Genomic DNA, 17,827 nt, shown 5'->3' with positions numbered 1-17,827 from the left:
TACGACATGCATGGCTTACGGAGGAAAGATTCTTTTCCACTTCCCCATGGACAATAGAAGAAATAAAAAAAGAACAAGAGCTATTTAGAAAAAGGAGAAAAACCTAGATGTATGTATATATATATATGCATGTGCGTGTCTGTGAAGTGTGACCAAAGTGTAAGTATGTAAAGTAAAAGGACACAAGTGCAACTAATGTGACATTTATTGTGGCAACGTTTTGCTCTCCAGGAGCACTTGTGTCCTTTTACTTTACATATTGTCGGTAATTCTACCAACTTTATTACAAAGTGTAAGTAGGAGAAGCAAGATATCCCTGTTATCTAGCGTGTTTATGAGACAGAAAAAGAAAAGTATATATATATATATATATATATATATATGTATGTATATATATATATATATATATATATATATATATATATATATATATATATATATATATACATACATACATACATACATACATACATACAGTAGACTGTTATTTAGCACGAGTTTATTTTGCACGATTTGAGTATAGCACGATTGAACAGTTGCGGCACAATTTTATGTAATACGTCTTTATTTTTTTTTATTATCACACTGGCCGATTCCCACCAAGGCAGGGTGGCCCGAAAAAGAAAAACTTTCACCATCATTCACTCCATCACTGTCTTGCCAGAAGGGTCCTTTACACTACAGTTTTTAAACTGCAACATTAACACCCCTCCTTCAGAGTGCAGGCACTGTACTTCCCATCTCCAGGACTCAAGTCCGGCCTGCCGGTTTCCCTGAATCCCTTCATAAATGTTACTTTGCTCACACTCCAACAGCACGTCAAGTATTAAAAACCATTTGTCTCCATTTACTCCTATCAAACACGCTCACGCATGCCTGCTGGAAGTCCAAGCCCCTCGCACACAAAACCTCCTTTACCCCCTCCCTCCAACCCTTCCTAGGCCGACCCCTACCCCGCCTTCCTTCCACTACAGACTGATACACTCTTGAAGTTATTCTGTTTCGCTCCATTCTCTCTACATGTCCGAACCACCTCAACAACCCTTCCTCAGCCCTCTGGACAACAGTTTTGGTAATATCGCACCTCCTCCTAACTTCCAAACTACGAATTCTCTGCATTATATTCACACCACACATTGCCCTCAGACATGACATCTCCACTGCCTCCAGCCTTCTCCTCGCTGCAACATTCATCACCCATGCTTCACACCCATATAAGAGCGTTGGTAAAACTATACTCTCATACATTCCCCTCTTTGCCTCCAAGGACAAAGTTCTTTGTCTCCACAGACTCCTAAGTGCACCACTCACTCTTTTTCCCTCATCAATTCTATGATTCACCTCATCTTTCATAGACCCATCCGCTGACACGTCCACTCCCAAATATCTGAATACGTTCACCTCCTCCATACTCTCTCCCTCCAATCTGATATTCAATCTTTCATCACCTAATCTTTTTGTTATCCTCATAACCTTACTCTTTCCTGTATTCACCTTTAATTTTCTTCTTTTGCACACCCTACCAAATTCATCCACCAATCTCTGCAGGTTCTCTTCAGAATCTCCCAAGAGCACAGTGTCATCAGCAAAGAGCAGCTGTGACAACTCCCACTTTGTGTGTGATTCTTTATCTTTTAACTCCACGCCTCTTGCCAAGACCCTCGCATTTACTTCTCTTACAACCCCATCTATAAATATATTAAACAACCACGGTGACATCACACATCCTTGTCTAAGGCCTACTTTTACTGGGAAAATTTTTCCCTCTTTCCTACATACTCTAACTTGAGCCTCACTATCCTCGTAAAAACTCTTCACTGCTTTCAGTAACCTACCTCCTACACCATACACTTGCAACATCTGCCACATTGCCCCCCTATCCACCCTGTCATACGCCTTTTCCAAATCCATAAATGCCACAAAGACCTCTTTAGCCTTATCTAAATACTGTTCACTTATATGTTTCACTGTAAACACCTGGTCCACACACCCCCTACCTTTCCTAAAGCCTCCTTGTTCATCTGCTATCCTATTCTCCGTCTTACTCTTAATTCTTTCAATTATAACTCTACCATACACTTTACCAGGTACACTCGACAGACTTATCCCCCTATAATTTTTGCACTCTCTTTTATCCCCTTTGCCTTTATACAAAGGAACTATGCATGCTCTCTGCCAATCCCTAGGTACCTTACCCTCTTCCATACATTTATTAAATAATTGCACCAACCACTCCAAAACTATATCCCCACCTGCTTTTAACATTTCTATCTTTATCCCATCAATCCCGGCTGCCTTACCCCCTTTCATTTTACCTACTGCCTCACGAACTTCCCCCACACTCACAACTGGCTCTTCCTCACTCCTACAAGATGTTATTCCTCCTTGCCATCTTGTAGGAGTGAGGAAGAGCCAGTTGTGAGTGTGGGGGAAGTTCGTGAGGCAGTAGGTAAAATGAAAGGGGGTAAGGCAGCCGGGATTGATGGGATAAAGATAGAAATGTTAAAAGCAGGTGGGGATATAGTTTTGGAGTGGTTGGTGCAATTATTTAATAAATGTATGGAAGAGGGTAAGGTACCTAGGGATTGGCAGAGAGCATGCATAGTTCCTTTGTATAAAGGCAAAGGGGATAAAAGAGAGTGCAAAAATTATAGGGGGATAAGTCTGTTGAGTGTACCTGGTAAAGTGTATGGTAGAGTTATAATTGAAAGAATTAAGAGTAAGACGGAGAATAGGATAGCAGATGAACAAGGAGGCTTTAGGAAAGGCAGGGGGTGTGTGGACCAGGTGTTTACAGTGAAACATATAAGTGAACAGTATTTAGATAAGGCTAAAGAGGTCTTTGTGGCATTTATGGATTTGGAAAAGGCGTATGACAGGGTGGATAGGGGGGCAATGTGGCAGATGTTGCAAGTGTATGGTGTAGGAGGTAGGTTACTGAAAGCAGTGAAGAGTTTTTATGAGGATAGTGAGGCTCAAGTTAGAGTATGTAGAAAAGAGGGAAATTTTTTCATAAATACGTAATACGTCTTATTATGAATTTAACACGGTTCAGTTTGTGGGAAGGTAAAAAAAAACTTCCCTTTTCCTCAAGTGGCTGCTTTGTTGTGGTTCAGCTGTGGAGACTTCCCGCCCTTCCCAGCCACCCCCTGACACCACCCCACCATCAAAGCATTCGTACTTCATATGTGTCCAGTCTGACTTCTCTGCTACAAGCCTGTGATTTTGAATTGTGTTTTGATCTTTTAATTGCTATATCTTGTATCTACCAAGCAATCACGACAACCAGTAAGCATACCAATGTTGCTCATAGTAGCAAGAAAAGGTGTAAACATTGAAGTCTTAGAATTAACGAAGGAAACAAAGATATTAGACAAGACATCCTGTGGCCATAATGAAGTGTTACTTTGTACACACAAAACAAGGTAAACATAAGTTTGTGTGACTGACTGACATAGTGACTAACTGGCTGCTTACTGAATGACTTGACTGACTTACTGAATGACTTGACTGACTTACTGAATGACTTGACTGACTTACTGAATGACTTGACAGACTTATTGGATGACTTGACTGACTGAATGACTTGACTGACTTACTGAATGACTTGACTGACTTACTGAATGTCTTGACTGACTTACTGAATGACTTGAATGACTTACTGAATATCTTGAATGACTTACTGAATTACTTGACTGACATACTGAATGACTTGACTGACTTACTGAATGACTTGACTGACTTACTGAATGACTTGACTGACTTACTGAATGTCTTGACTGACTGAATGACAAAGTTAGACACTCCAGTACAACCATCAACTTCAGTACCAGAACCTCTACCATCCACCTCAAACCAGTAGGGCCACAGCATAACTCTCCACTCTCTTCACAGTCATCCACAAACACCAGCACCCACAATTTAAGGTAAGAAATAATATGATTTCTGTTACATTTGTAGTCTTAAGCAGTAAAAACAACATAATTCATCACAACAATGAACTACAATTACCAATTCACTTTTATTTTTGTAAGATGTGGGGGCCCTGAAAAAAAAGTTGTTTGGCTTTTTTGGAGCTCTCAGGAACGTAACCCTATTTTTCCCATAAGTTCTTCAGTTCATCTAACACGGTTTTACCTAACACGGTGTTTTCAGGAACGTAACTACCGTGTTAAATAACAGTCTACTGTATGTCATTCCGAATAGCTAAACCTTATAAATTTGGCTTAAATAGCAATGCTCGTCTTGCCAAATAAGGCAGGCAAAAATTTTTTAATTCAATAATTTTGCAAAAGTTTTTATGAACCTAAAGAAAGATATTTCATTGTGTTTGTTTATTATTAAATTATTGTAAACTTATCAAAAATATAATTAGTTGGATTAGGCTAAATTAAATTGCGCTTGTTATTATAAGGTTAGGTAAGTTTTCTAAGGTTCTTTTGATACAAAATTATTATTTTTTACATTAACATAAATGAAAAATTATATCTGTAACCCTTTGGGGGTCGACAGGTCCTCTCAGAGACTTGTTCTCAGGGTCGGCCAAATTTAAAAAAAAAAAAAAGTTATTTTTTCTTATGAAAATTTTTTTTTTTTTTCCTAAAAATTATAGGCTAAACAAAAATTTTTTACCATTAATACTTACCGAGATATAAAGGCGTGAAGTTGACAAAAAAGGGGCACAATGATTGGCAACATCGCCGACTGCCGTCACCCGGTATTATTTTATTTATGTTTTTATGTACTATTTTCTATTATTTTTTAATTTTTCTTTTTCCAATTAACTTTTATGGCCTTTGAGACCAATATGATCAGTATTTTGTAAGTTATTTCTTTTTCAATACTACACAATAACAGCATAAAAACTGTTGTCATTGCTTTGTTTACAGAAAATATTTACACAAACAAACGATATGAAATGTTGTTTATTACTATTTTTCTATATTTTATATGCACATATACAGTCACAGGGAATGTTTCTAGAAGTTCTGCAGCCTGTGGAACTCTTTGAAACATGGTGTCATGCACAGTGGTGTTTTACATTCCTCACACATAAAATGAGTGTCTGCGTTGTTGTGGGCATTTTTTTGGTATGTGCACAGATGTAACTCCTCTTCTGAGCCTTTTTCTTGAAAGCAGTAGCAGGCAGTTTTACCAGGAAGTGATCACCATGCTTCAAACGAGAAGGAACTTGTTGAAAATTTGGTGGGCAGTCTATTGCAGGTGTTGTTCCTTGGTACTTGAATACTATTTGTCTGATGACAGGCAAACAGAATTCGCCGTATGGTGGTTTGTTGCTGGTCCTCATCTTATACATATTACAAGCATTCAGCATGGAAATGTCCAGAAGATGGAAAAGAGTTTTATGTACCATTTATAACTCTTGCGAACACAATCAGCAAACCCAATCTGCATGTCACATTTGTCCACTGAATGCATATTGAAGGTGTACTCAGTCACAGCTGCAGGTTTTAGAATGGGTTCATTGCTCTCTCTATGCTGCCTGCCAGTGTCTACCATTTCATTAGGGTGAACTGATGACAACAGTGTGACATCTCGTTTGTCATGCCACCGAAATGCCATGATGTCATTGGCAGCAAACACCTGCACCTCACCTCTATGAGTGCCAGTGTCAAACCTGGGCATATGTTTCCGATTTGCACGGACCGTGGCACACACATCTGTCATGTTCACTCGCAAAAAATCGCTGAGTGTGGGGCTTGTGTACCAGTTATCTGTATATAATATATGCCCCTTACCAAGATATGGTTCCATCATTGTTCTAACCACATCACCAGAGATGCCCAATAACTTCCTGGTATTTTGCAATGTATAACTTCCAGTGTACACAATAATATCCAATACCAGACCACTGTAACAATCACAAAGCACAAACAACTTTATACCAAAGTGTTTCCTCTTGCTTGGTATGTACTGCTTGAAAGAGAGTCTTCCTTTGAACAGAACCAAAGACTCATCAATTACAAGCTTCCTGAAGGGCTAAAAATACAAATTGAATTTCTCTTTCAGATACACAAACACATGCCTAATCTTATATAACCTGTCGTTTCTGTCAGGCCTGGTTTTGTCTGAGAAGTGAAGCATACGGAACATTAGCACAAATCGATTCACTGGCATTATATCACTGAAACCTGGGGTTGCAATCAGGCGGTCTGTTGACCAGTATGATTTCACTCTGTGCTTATACACATGTGGCATAAACATTATTGTGGCAAAGAAAAGATACATCTCAGCCACAGTTGTCTCCTTCCACTGGTGTAGACATGATTTTGGTGAAAGTATTGTGTTTGCCATGGTGTACTCGTAGTATGTGTTGCTTTCCATGACAATACTTTCCATCAGGGGTTCGTCAAAGAATAATTCGAAACATTCCAGTTCAGTGGCATTGTTTCCCAGTGTACAACATGACCGTATTTCACTTTGGCTGTCATTAAACTGGTGGGGATTTGGAACAAAACTGACAGCTTCCTGCCAATCCCAGGTGCGGTCTGCTGGTGGGTACTGGACAATGAAAGGTGGTTGTGGTTGTGGAGGTTGTGGTTGTGGAGGTTGTGGTTATGGAGGCTGGTGTGGTGGGTGAGTGGGGGATGGTGGCCTTTGTTGTAGATCAGCTGAGGCAGCAGCATGGGTGGCAGCAGCGTGGGTGGCAGTGGCATGGGTGGCATCATGGCCCACTGCTGGTGCCTCACGCCTGGCACCACCACCATGCACATTTTCCATCCCAATTGCAACAGTATCATCGTCATTTTCACTGTCAGTTCCTGTTGTACAGCCACGGGATGTACTCCGAGATGTACTCCTTCTCCTTGGAATAGCATATGTCATACTACCAGAGCGCATACATCGTTGTATATAATGACGCTTCACTGGGGGAATATTGCACTTCACTATCACTACTGGAACTAGTTTGAAGAGCTTGTAGTTCATAATCACTATCACTGTCATCACAAATGCTCACATCTGAGTCTGGGATTTGGGAAAATAGGAGTTTCCTCTTTGATTCTGGTACAACTGAACGTGAACAAGATGGCCCAGCACCAGAGGTGGAAGGCTGAGGGTCGTCTGGGTTTTCCTCACTATTACCGATATTATACTCATTAGTTTTGGCCAACCCTCACCAAAACCTTGAAACTCATCTTCACTGGCACTTCCATCTGTATTAGAACTGTCACTGGGGAACATAAGTGTCCCAATTCGCCGAGGAGTGAGGAACTTCTTACCGCAAGGCATGATGGGCATTGTTTACTAAGATGGTGTTCCCACAATGTACCACTGGGTCCCAGATTTTTTTCTACCACACACACCCACCACACAGACCCATTCTCTCACATCTAGACCTACCAGCCTTTTCCCGCGAGGTTTGACGGCGCTAGAATGTATGCGTACTAGTACGTTAAAAACCCCTGCATGTAAGCCGTACTAGTACGTCCGAAACTCCGAAAGGGTTAAACAGATAAGAGAGAGTTTTAGAAAGAGCTTAATTTTAAATGAGTTCTTGTTAATTGGCCATGCACTCATTGACACACACACACACACACATACATATACACAGGCAAACCTGAGAATAGTGTTCTGATACCTCAGTAAGGAATTGTTCAAGACTCTTTACACATGTACATCAGGCCCATACTGGAGTATGCAGCACCAGTTTGGAACCCACACCTGGTCAAGCACGTCAGGAGATTAGAGAAAGTGCAAAGGTTTGCAACAAGGCTAGTTCCAGAGCTAAAGGGAATGTCCTACAATGAAAGGTTAAGCGAAATCGGCCTGTCATCACTGGAGGACAGGAGGGTTAGGGGAGACATGATAATGACATACAAAATACTGTGAGGAATAGATAAGGTGGACAGAGACAGGATGTTCAAGAGATGGGACACAGAAACAAGGGGTCACAATTGGAAGTTGAAGATTACGATGAGTCAGAGGGATGTTAGGAAGTATTTCTTCAGCCATAGAATTGTCAAGAAGTGGAATAGTCTGGCAAGTGATGTAGTGGAGGTAGGAACCATACATAGTTTTAAGATGAGGTATGGAGCAGGGAGAGAGAGGACCCAGTAGTGGTCAGTGAAGAAGTGGGGCCAGGAGCTGAGACTCAAACCCTGCAACAACATATAGGTGATTACACACATGCGCGCGTGCGTACACACACACACATACGCACGCACACACACACACACACACACACATAGGTGAGTACACACACACACACACACACACACACACACACACACACACACACACACACACACACACACACACACAAACCCGAAGGTGTAGAGAGACAAAAACTAAGTGCACTAGAGAATGGAAAAAGTACAGAAGGCAAAGAACCCTGGAAAATAAGGAGATTAGTCGAAGAGCCAGAAACGAGTATGCACAGATTAGGAGGGAGGCCCAGTGACAGTACGAAAACAACATAGCATCAAAAATCAAGTCTGACCTGAAACTGCTATATAGCCACATTAGGAAGAAGACAACAACCAAAGACCAGGTGATCAGGCTGAGGAAAGAAGGTGGGGAACTTGCAAGAAACGATCAAGAGGTATGTAAGGAGCTCAACATGAGATTCAAGGAAGTATTTACACTAGAGATAGGAAGGGCTCTGGGACGACAGCACAGAGGGGAACACCAACAGGGAATATACCAACATGTGTTGGATGACATACACACAACTGAGCAGGAGGTGCAGAAGGTAAGTGACCTTGATACCTCAAAGGCGATGGGACTGGACAACATCTTCTTGTGGGTCCTTAGAAAAGGAGCAGAGATGCTGTGTGCACCACTAACCACAATCTTCAACACATCCCTTGAAACTGGGCAAATGTAGTCCCCATTTTTAAGAAAGGAGACAGAAAGGAGGCACTAAACTACAGACCAGTGTCACTGACGTGTATAGTATGCAGAGTCATGGAGAAGATTATCAGGAGGAGAGTGGTGGAGCACCTGGAATGGAACAAGATTATAAATGACAACCAGCACGGATTCATGGAAGGCAAATCCTGTGTCATAAACCTTCTGGAGTTTTATGACAAAGTAATAGAAGTAAGACACAAGAGAGAGGGGTGGGTTGATTGCATTTTCCTGGACTGCAGGAAGGCCTTTGACAGTTCCTCACAAGAGATTAGTACAGAAGCTGGAGGATCAGGCACGTATAACAGGAAGGGCACTGCAATGGATTAGAGAATACCTGACAGGGAGGCAACAATGAGTCATGGCATTTGATGAGGTATCATAGTGGGCACCTGTGACAAGCAGGGTCCCACAGAGGTCAGTCCTATGACCAGTGCTATTATCGTATATGTGAATGACATGATGGAAAGGATAGACTCAGAAGTGTCCCTGTTCACAGATGATGTGAAGTTAATGAGGAGAATTAAATCAGATGAGGATCAGGCAGGACTTCAAAGAGACCTGGACAGGCTGGACACGTGGTCCTGCAACTGACTTCTCGAATTCAACCCTGCCAAATGCAGAGTCATGAAGATTGGGGAAGGGCAAAGAAGACTGCAGACAGAGTATAGGCTAGGTGGACAAAGACTGTAAACCTCACTCAAGGAGAATGATCTTGGGGTGAGCATAACACCGAGCACGTCTCCAGAAGTACACATCAACCAGATAACTGCTGCAGCATATGGGCACCTGGCAAACCTGAGAATAACGTTCCGATACCTTAGTAAGGAATCGTTCAAGACACTGTGTATGTCTGACCCATACTAGAGTATGCAGCCCCAGTTTGGAACCCACACCTGGTCAAACACATCAAGAAATTAGAGAAAGTGCAAAGGTTTGCAACAAGGTTAGTCCCGGAGCTCAGGGGAATGTCCTACGAAGAAAGGTTGAGGGAAATCGGCCTGACGACATTGGAGGACAGGAGGGTCAGGAGAGACATGATAACGACATACAAAATACTGCGTGGAATAGACAAGGTGGACAGAGACAGGATGTTCCAGAGTGGGGACACAGAAACAAGGGGTCACAATTGGAAGCTGAAGAATCAGACGAGTCACAGGGATCTTAGGAAGTGTTTCTTCAGTCAGAGTTGTCAGGAAGTGGAATAGTCTAGCAAGTGATGTAGTGGAGGCAGGAACCATGCATAGCTTTAAGATGAAGTATGGCAAAGCTCAGGGAGCAGAGGGAGAGAGAGAGGACCTAGTAGTGATGAGTGAAGAGGCAGGGCCAGGAGCTTAGTCTTGACCCCTGGAACCACAATTAGGCGAGTGCAATTAGGTGAGTAACACACACTAGCACAACATATGTCATGAGTAATGACATTATCTTAGAGAAATTATGTTATATAATATTTAAGCCTCCTGTGTTATGTAATATCTATTGTGCAGTGTGCATCCGCTTGTATAATTAATAGTCATTATAATTTAAAAAATTAAAACTACAGGAAAAGCAACGATATCGGCTAAAAATTTAGTATTGGTATCGGCAAAATTTTTGGTATTGTCCCATCCCTAATATATGTGGGTGGGTATTCCTCGGTGCCATCATCTGCCACACACATGGCTGTGATGGTAATAATGAGAATTTCAGCTTCTAATCAGGGGATAGTAAGCACATCACTGAGAGATTTACTGCTTAGTTTTATGGAATTTTCTCATGACTCACACTTTGAAAGATCAGATGGAGTTCTCAGCAGTCAAATCAGTCTTGTAACAAAATTTTCTTGTGAAATGTCTAAAGGTGAGTAATACTGACAGTTATTTTTTTTAATTATTAATATATCCCACAGTGGTTCATGATGTTAGCGATGATGTATGTATTGCTGGCTGCTCTGATGGGGCAAGTGGCAGGAGAATTAGCTGCCCCAGAAAGGTCGTACAAGATTCTTATGCTCCTACCTGTATCCACTACAAGCCACAAGAATTTCTTCATGCCACTTGCTGAGGCTCTAGGTGACCGTGGACACAAGGTAGTTCTTCAGTGTTCGTACTAATTGTCAATTAAGTCTATTGAAAGGAATGAAAATAGCATACAAAAAAAAAGTTTAATGAACTAATTTTAAAAGCTCCTAACATAATTTATTAAATTTCCTAATTTACTTTTATCTTGAATAACACTTGTCTTTTGTGTTTGCAGAAATAGTATTACTGTACAGGTCTCCCTCAACATTCGCGAGGGTTAGGGGATCAATAGCCTCGCGAATGTTGAAAAATCGCGAATGTTTGGTGCCCCAATATATTGTAGGGAAATATAATACAATACTGCTTCCTTAACTTGTTGAACCATGAACAATCATAAAATACATGAAAACGTCGTAAATTGTACTAAATACATACATGTTATGGTTTAATAATGTGTATGTTATTATATACCACTGCCTCCACCAATGCCTCCACCAATGCTTCCACCACTTCCTCAACCACTGCGAGTCCCTACTACCCTCCCTCTGACACCCGCAACTGGCAGCCAGCCCTCCCACCAGTGTGGTAAGTATTTTGTTTGTTCATTATTTGCTATTAAACTACAGTATAAATAATGCAAACCCATTCATGACTGCATATTGGAATGGCTATTCGGACAGGTATTGGACGGTGACATCATATGTTTACTCTTGAGCACAGCAAAGAATCAAACATTTCTCTTACTGCTAATAATAACAATGGTAATAATAATAATAGTAATAATAATAATAATAATAATAATAATAATAATAATAATAATAATAATAATAATAATAATAAATACGATAGAACTGAAGAAGGAAATTGCACAAAAATATGAGAGTGGTTCAGGCATCGTCAGCCAGTGTGGCTTTGTTTATGCTGGAGTGAGCAGTAGTCTCCCTTCTCTTCCAAACATTTCACAATTCACTGTGTTTGGTGCTTGTAGATTGAGTGTGACTGGAGTGGTAGAGGCAGTGTTTGAGGCTGTGGTTGAGGCAGTGGTAGAGGCAGTGGTAGAGGCAGTGGTAGAGGCAGTGGGTGAGGCAGTGGGTGAGGCAGTGGGTGAGGCAGTGGGTGAGGCAGTGGGTGAGGCAGTGGGTGAGGCAGTGGGTGAGGCAGCAGTTGAGGCAATGGTAGAGGGAGCAGTTGAGGCAGTGGCATTTAATAACATATATGTTATAAATAATAATAGTACGTATTATTAATAACATGTATTATTATTATTATTAATAACATGTATTATTATTAATAACATGTACACCTAACATCCGACATAAGAACTGCTCGACTTACGACCACTCGACTTACGACCACTCGACTTACGACCGTGTTTTTTATGCCAAATTTCTGGGAAAAAAACAACTATTTGTGTTGTACACAGTGTTTATCCTAAACCTTACAGTATAAAATACAGTACTAACAGCATAAAAAGTAAAGTAAAACATGAAATACCAAAATAAAACAATAAAATAAAGTCATTACAAAAATGTTTTGTTGATATTCAGTAGTAAAGTTCGACTTACGAACATTTCGACTTACGACCGGTTTCTCAGAACCGAACTCGGTCGTAAGTCGGATGGTAGGTGTATTATTATTATTATTATTATTAATAACATATATGTTTTTAAATACCACTGTCTCAACCGCTGCCTCACCCACTGCCTCACCCACTACCTCACCCACTGCCTCAACTGACACAGCTAACAAGATAAATGACTTCTTCTCAACCATAGGATCTAATCTCGCCAATAAAATCTCACGTATCAGTGCCCATGCCGGGGACTACCTAGCTGGGAATTTCCCAAATTCCTTCTATCTTGCTCCAACTCAGCCCACGGAAGTCACCGAGATTATAAAGTCACTTAAAAATAACTCGGGGAATCTTTCTCATGCCCCACCATTATTGTACAAGCGAGTGGCCCATGTCCTTTTGCATGCTATTTCATTACTTTTTATCAAGTCACTTGAAACTAGCACCTTCCCGAAACTACTCAAGATGGCAAGGGTTACACCAATACATAAAGGTGGTGACCCTACAGATTTAAACAACTATAGGCCAATATCAAACTTACCATTGCTATCCAAAATCTTTGAGAAACTCGTGCACAGGAGACTATTTTCATTTATAACGGCACAAAACATACTCAACCCCTGCCAATTTGGATTCAGGAAAAATAAAAGCACTAATTGTAAAGGACTTGCCTAGTATGGGCCAACAGGCCTGCTGCAGTGTTCCTCCTTTCTTATGTTCTTATGTAATGATGCAATTATAAAAATGCTAGATCTGCTTTACACAGCATTGGAAAATAAGGAATATCCACTAGGAATTTTTATTGACCTAAGAAAAGCTTTTGACACAGTAGACCACGCCATCCTACTCCACAAACTTGACCATTATGGTATAAGAGGCCATATGCTTGCATATTTAAAATCTTACCTTATTAATGGGTATCAGTATGTCACCATTAAAGACACAGCATCAACAACACGGCCACTTGAAACTGGAGTTCCGCAGGGAAGTGTCCTTGGTCCCCTGCTCTTCCTCATTTACATCAATGATCTTCCAAACGTATCCCAACACGTGAACCCAATTCTCTTTACTGACGACACGACTAATGTCATCTCTCACCCTAATATTGCCACCCTCAACACCATTGTTAATGAGGAGCTGATCAAAATATCAACTTGGATGACAGCCAATAAACTTATGCTTAACACTGACAAAACCTACTATATTATGTTTGGTAGCAGAGCAGGACTTGCGCAAATTAACATTAAGATCGACAACACTCTAATTGCCAGACATAATGAGGGCAAATTCCTAGACCTATACCTCGACAACAACCTGAATTTCAGCACCCATATCCAACACATAACCAAAAAAGTATCCAAAACGGTTGGGATCCTCTCCAAGATATGATACTACGTGCCGCAAAATACCCTTCTCACACTATACCACTCACTTACTTATCCATACCTCACCTATGCTATTTGTGCTTGGGGATCAACTGCAGCAACACACCTAAAGCCAATAATAACCCAACAAAAGCTGCTTTAAGAATAATCACTAAATCCCATCCCTGGCAACACATCCCCCCACTCTTCATAGATCTAAACTTACTCCCTGTTCAGTACATCCACACTTACTACTGTGCAATCTACATCTACGGGACCTTAAATTCCAATATTAACCTTGACCTAAAACGCTTTCTTGATAGTTGTAACAGAACCCACAGGCATAACACCAGACACAAACATTTCTATGACATTCCCCGTGTCCGACTAAACCTTTACAAAAATTCAATGTATGTCAAAGGCCCTAAAATCTGGAACACCCTACCTGAAAACTCTAGAACTGCAGACACATTCATCACCTTCAAAACTACCATTAGAAAACATCTTATCTCCCTGATACACCCCGTCAACTAATTACACGAATACCACCTAGTGGTTCACACTTACACTCACTCACCCATTTGACCATAAACAGAAATATCAATCTCAGTCTTAAAATAATGAATCTTAACTAGTCATAAGTTGGCCTGTGATACTCCAATACTGAAACTATGTATTGTGCCAAAACAAAAGCATTCACATTGCTAAACTCACAAACTAGTATTTAGTCACTTAGCCATAACACCAACTTACCTCATAATTTGTAATATTTTAAATTTAAGAATTAATCCAAGTCTGCCTGAAATGCCTAGCCATGCTAGGTGTTCTAGTGGCACCCTCTGTAATTAGTACTTTACTACATGTAAACCACACAATAACCAAATTTTGTAAGCTCAGCATTGTAATCCTTATAGAGAATAAACTTTGAATTTGAATTGAATTGAATCGAACTGCTGCCTCAACTGCTGCCTCACCCACTGCCTCAACCACTGCCTCTACCACTCCAGTCCCCTCAAGGAAGGTTCCTTGATGTTGGTGAGGGGCTCTTGATTTAGGGAATTGGATCTGTGCTCCAGTTCCCCGAATTAAGCCTGAATGCCTTCCACATATCCCCCCCCCCAGGCGCTGTATAATCCTCCGGGTTTAGCGCTTCCCCCTTGATTATAATAATAATAATACCACTCCAGTCACACTCAATCTACAAGCACCAAACACAGTGAATTATTGTGAAATGTTTGGAAGAGCAGGGAGACTAATGCTTACTCCAGCATAAACAAAGCCACACTGACGATGCCTCAACCACTCCCTCGTATTTTTGTACAATTTCCTTCTTCAATTCTATTGTATTTATTATTATTATTATTATTATTATTATTATTATTACTATTATTACTATTGTTATTATTAGCAGCAGCAGAAATGTTTGATTCTTTGCTGTGCTCAAGAGTAAACATTTGATGTCACCGTCCGATACCTGTCTGAATAGCCATTCCAATATGCAGTCATGAATGGGTTTACATTATTTATACTGTAGTTTAATAGCAAATAATGAACAAACAAAACACTTACCACACTGGTGGGAGGGCTGGCTGCCAGTTGCGGGGGTCAGAGGGAGGGTAGTAGGGACTTGCAGGCGGCGGGAAACTTAAGTATGATTTGGCGGCTGGGAATTTGGAGGCTGGGAATTTGGCGGTTGGGAATTCGCGAATGTGTGAAGCCCACGAAAGTTGAAAACGCAAATGTTGAGGGAGACCAGTATATGCTTTTGAGAATTAAACCATTATATATCATACAGTGCTTATGTAGTGAAATTTAACCAGATTTCATTCCAAATAGATATACGAGTACAGGTGCTCCCTGGCTTACAATGGGATTATGTTCCGATGAACTCATTGTAAGTTCAAAAAATTGTAAGTCTAATATGAATATACGATAAATATGTAAATAAATAACTGTCATTGAATAAATGAAGTAATTACTGTAACTCAACACCACTATTGAAAAAATAAATGAATGCAAGTTTATCCAATCAATAAATGTACAGTACAAAAAATTTGATAGTACCATTGCAAAGTTGAAGTATCGTAGGTCAAACCATCGTATTCCGGGTTGGTAAGTAAGACACACGTGCAACAGTTAAGTATCTTTATTCTGAAACATTTTGCCTATACAGTAGGCTTCTTCAGTTGAGTACAGAAAAGTTCGTAGAAGCAGTAGAGATGTGAAGGTGATGTAATCAGTCCATGACCAACCTGTCAGTATTTTATACCATTTTAGTATTCTGGGTACCACCTGGAGAAGACTCGGCCAGGACATCACCGGCAAACCTTCAAGAAGAAGAGAAGAAACCATCATAAAGTGAGGAGCATCTATATTTTGTCACCTCTCATTATTTTGTATGACTACCTACAGTCATTCAAAATTTCCAGAACTCATCATGTGAGGGTGATTGCTCATCGAGTTGCAATATACTTGCAAAAGATGAAGCATCCTGGTGTACAATAGTTCAAATTTATATTAAATAATCCATGAAGCAACTTCCATTCATTAATTTCATTTCAGCCTCTAGCACAGCTATTTAAGTCTCATCCTCTCTATTTCCATATCACCTGGAGTAGGTGATCCCTCAAGGTTACTGTTACCAGGCATGTTTACTGATGGATTATTATCTTCCTCCCTGAAGCCTGAAAAGTCTGAACTCATCTTCTGACATAGATTTTATCCTTAAACACTTGCTTCCCTCTTACAGTATCAGTGGACAAAGTTTTCCAACAGGCACATAAAATAACACAAGTTGAATGTAAAATATGCACATAACACTTACCATAACCACAACCTGTTACCTAATATATGAAAATAACACTTCCACTGAGACCACCTTGGAAAATCTTCTCCTACCAGAAACATGCAACTGTTATTACCCCATACCAGTACATATAGTTCAAAGAATGTTTTGAGTTATTTTAGCAGTCAAATAACTCTCCCGGTCAATTATTATTATTATTATAATCAAAAAGAAGCGCTAAGCCACAAGGGCTATACAGCGCTGCAGGGTAGGGAAGGAAGCAAGGGAATTGGATGGCAGAAGGGAGGGGGGATGATCAGCAGGTTACAGAAAACAGCGGGGCAGGGGATAGTACGGGGGTAGAGGGTAGCAAGAGATTCAAGTAGAAAGGGCTGAAAGTATCAGAATTTGTGAAGTAAGTCAGTCGTTGTCAAAAAGTCAATGAGAGAGTCCGGATGAAAGGTGGGTCCATCAGCGAGAAGGGAAGGTAAAGAGAGAGCAGCGGGGCGAAGACGACGACAGAGGTAAATTCTGCGTGCTCGTTGATAAAGTGGGCAGTCCAACAAAATGTGGCTGACTGATAATGGAGCTTGGCAATTCTCACAGAGAGGAGCAAGACGCCTCTCCATGAGATATCCATGAGTAAGACGAGTATGGCCAATGCGAAGACGGGAGAGAGTAGTCTCCCAACCTCGACACTGGTGATAAGAAGACGGCCAGTAACCTATACTCGGTTTAATAGACTGAAGTTTGTTGCCGAGCATAGTAGACCAACGTTGTTGCCAACGGGTGTGAAGGTGGGAAGATATTACAGCAAAATAGTCCGTACATGGAATACCTCTATAAGAAACTGGTAGGTCATGTACTGCTGACCGCGCAGCAGTGTCTGCCTGTTCATTGCCCTGTACGTCAACATGACCAGGGACCCAACAAAAAACAATATCTTTATGCTTAGTAAAGATGCGGCGTAGCCAAAGTTGGATACGGAGGACTAAGGGGTGAGGTGTATCAAATTTTTGTATAGCCTGTAAAGCACTAAGGGAGTCTGAGACAACCACAAATGATGACACAGGCATAGATGCAATACGGATAATTGCTGTAAGGATGGCATATAATTCAGCAGTAAAAATACTAGCTGAAGATAGTAAATGCCCTTGTACGACGCTGTCCGGAAACACTGCTGCGAATCCTACGCCGTCAGAAGACTTAGAGCCATCTGTGTACACAGCAATGG

The 17,827-nt window shown here is 40.8% G+C and overlaps 1 long non-coding RNA gene across 1 annotated transcript in view; it reads left to right on the top strand.

Moving 5' to 3' along the window:
• Positions 1-16,513, top strand: part of LOC128690997 (uncharacterized) — a 57,622-nt gene extending 41,109 nt beyond the window's left edge. The window contains exons 2-3 of the long non-coding RNA XR_011391237.1: positions 10,760-10,939; positions 16,086-16,513. This is a non-coding gene — a long non-coding RNA (uncharacterized lncRNA). The remainder of the gene's footprint in view (positions 1-10,759; positions 10,940-16,085) is intronic.
• The last annotated feature ends 1,314 nt before the right edge of the window (positions 16,514-17,827 follow it).

The sequence above is a fragment of the Cherax quadricarinatus genome, unplaced genomic scaffold, assembly GCF_038502225.1.
Source record: "Cherax quadricarinatus isolate ZL_2023a unplaced genomic scaffold, ASM3850222v1 Contig735, whole genome shotgun sequence".
NCBI lineage: Eukaryota > Metazoa > Arthropoda > Malacostraca > Decapoda > Parastacidae > Cherax > Cherax quadricarinatus.
The sequence above is the reverse complement of the archived record's forward strand: the minus strand, read 5'-3'. Positions and strand labels throughout refer to the sequence as shown.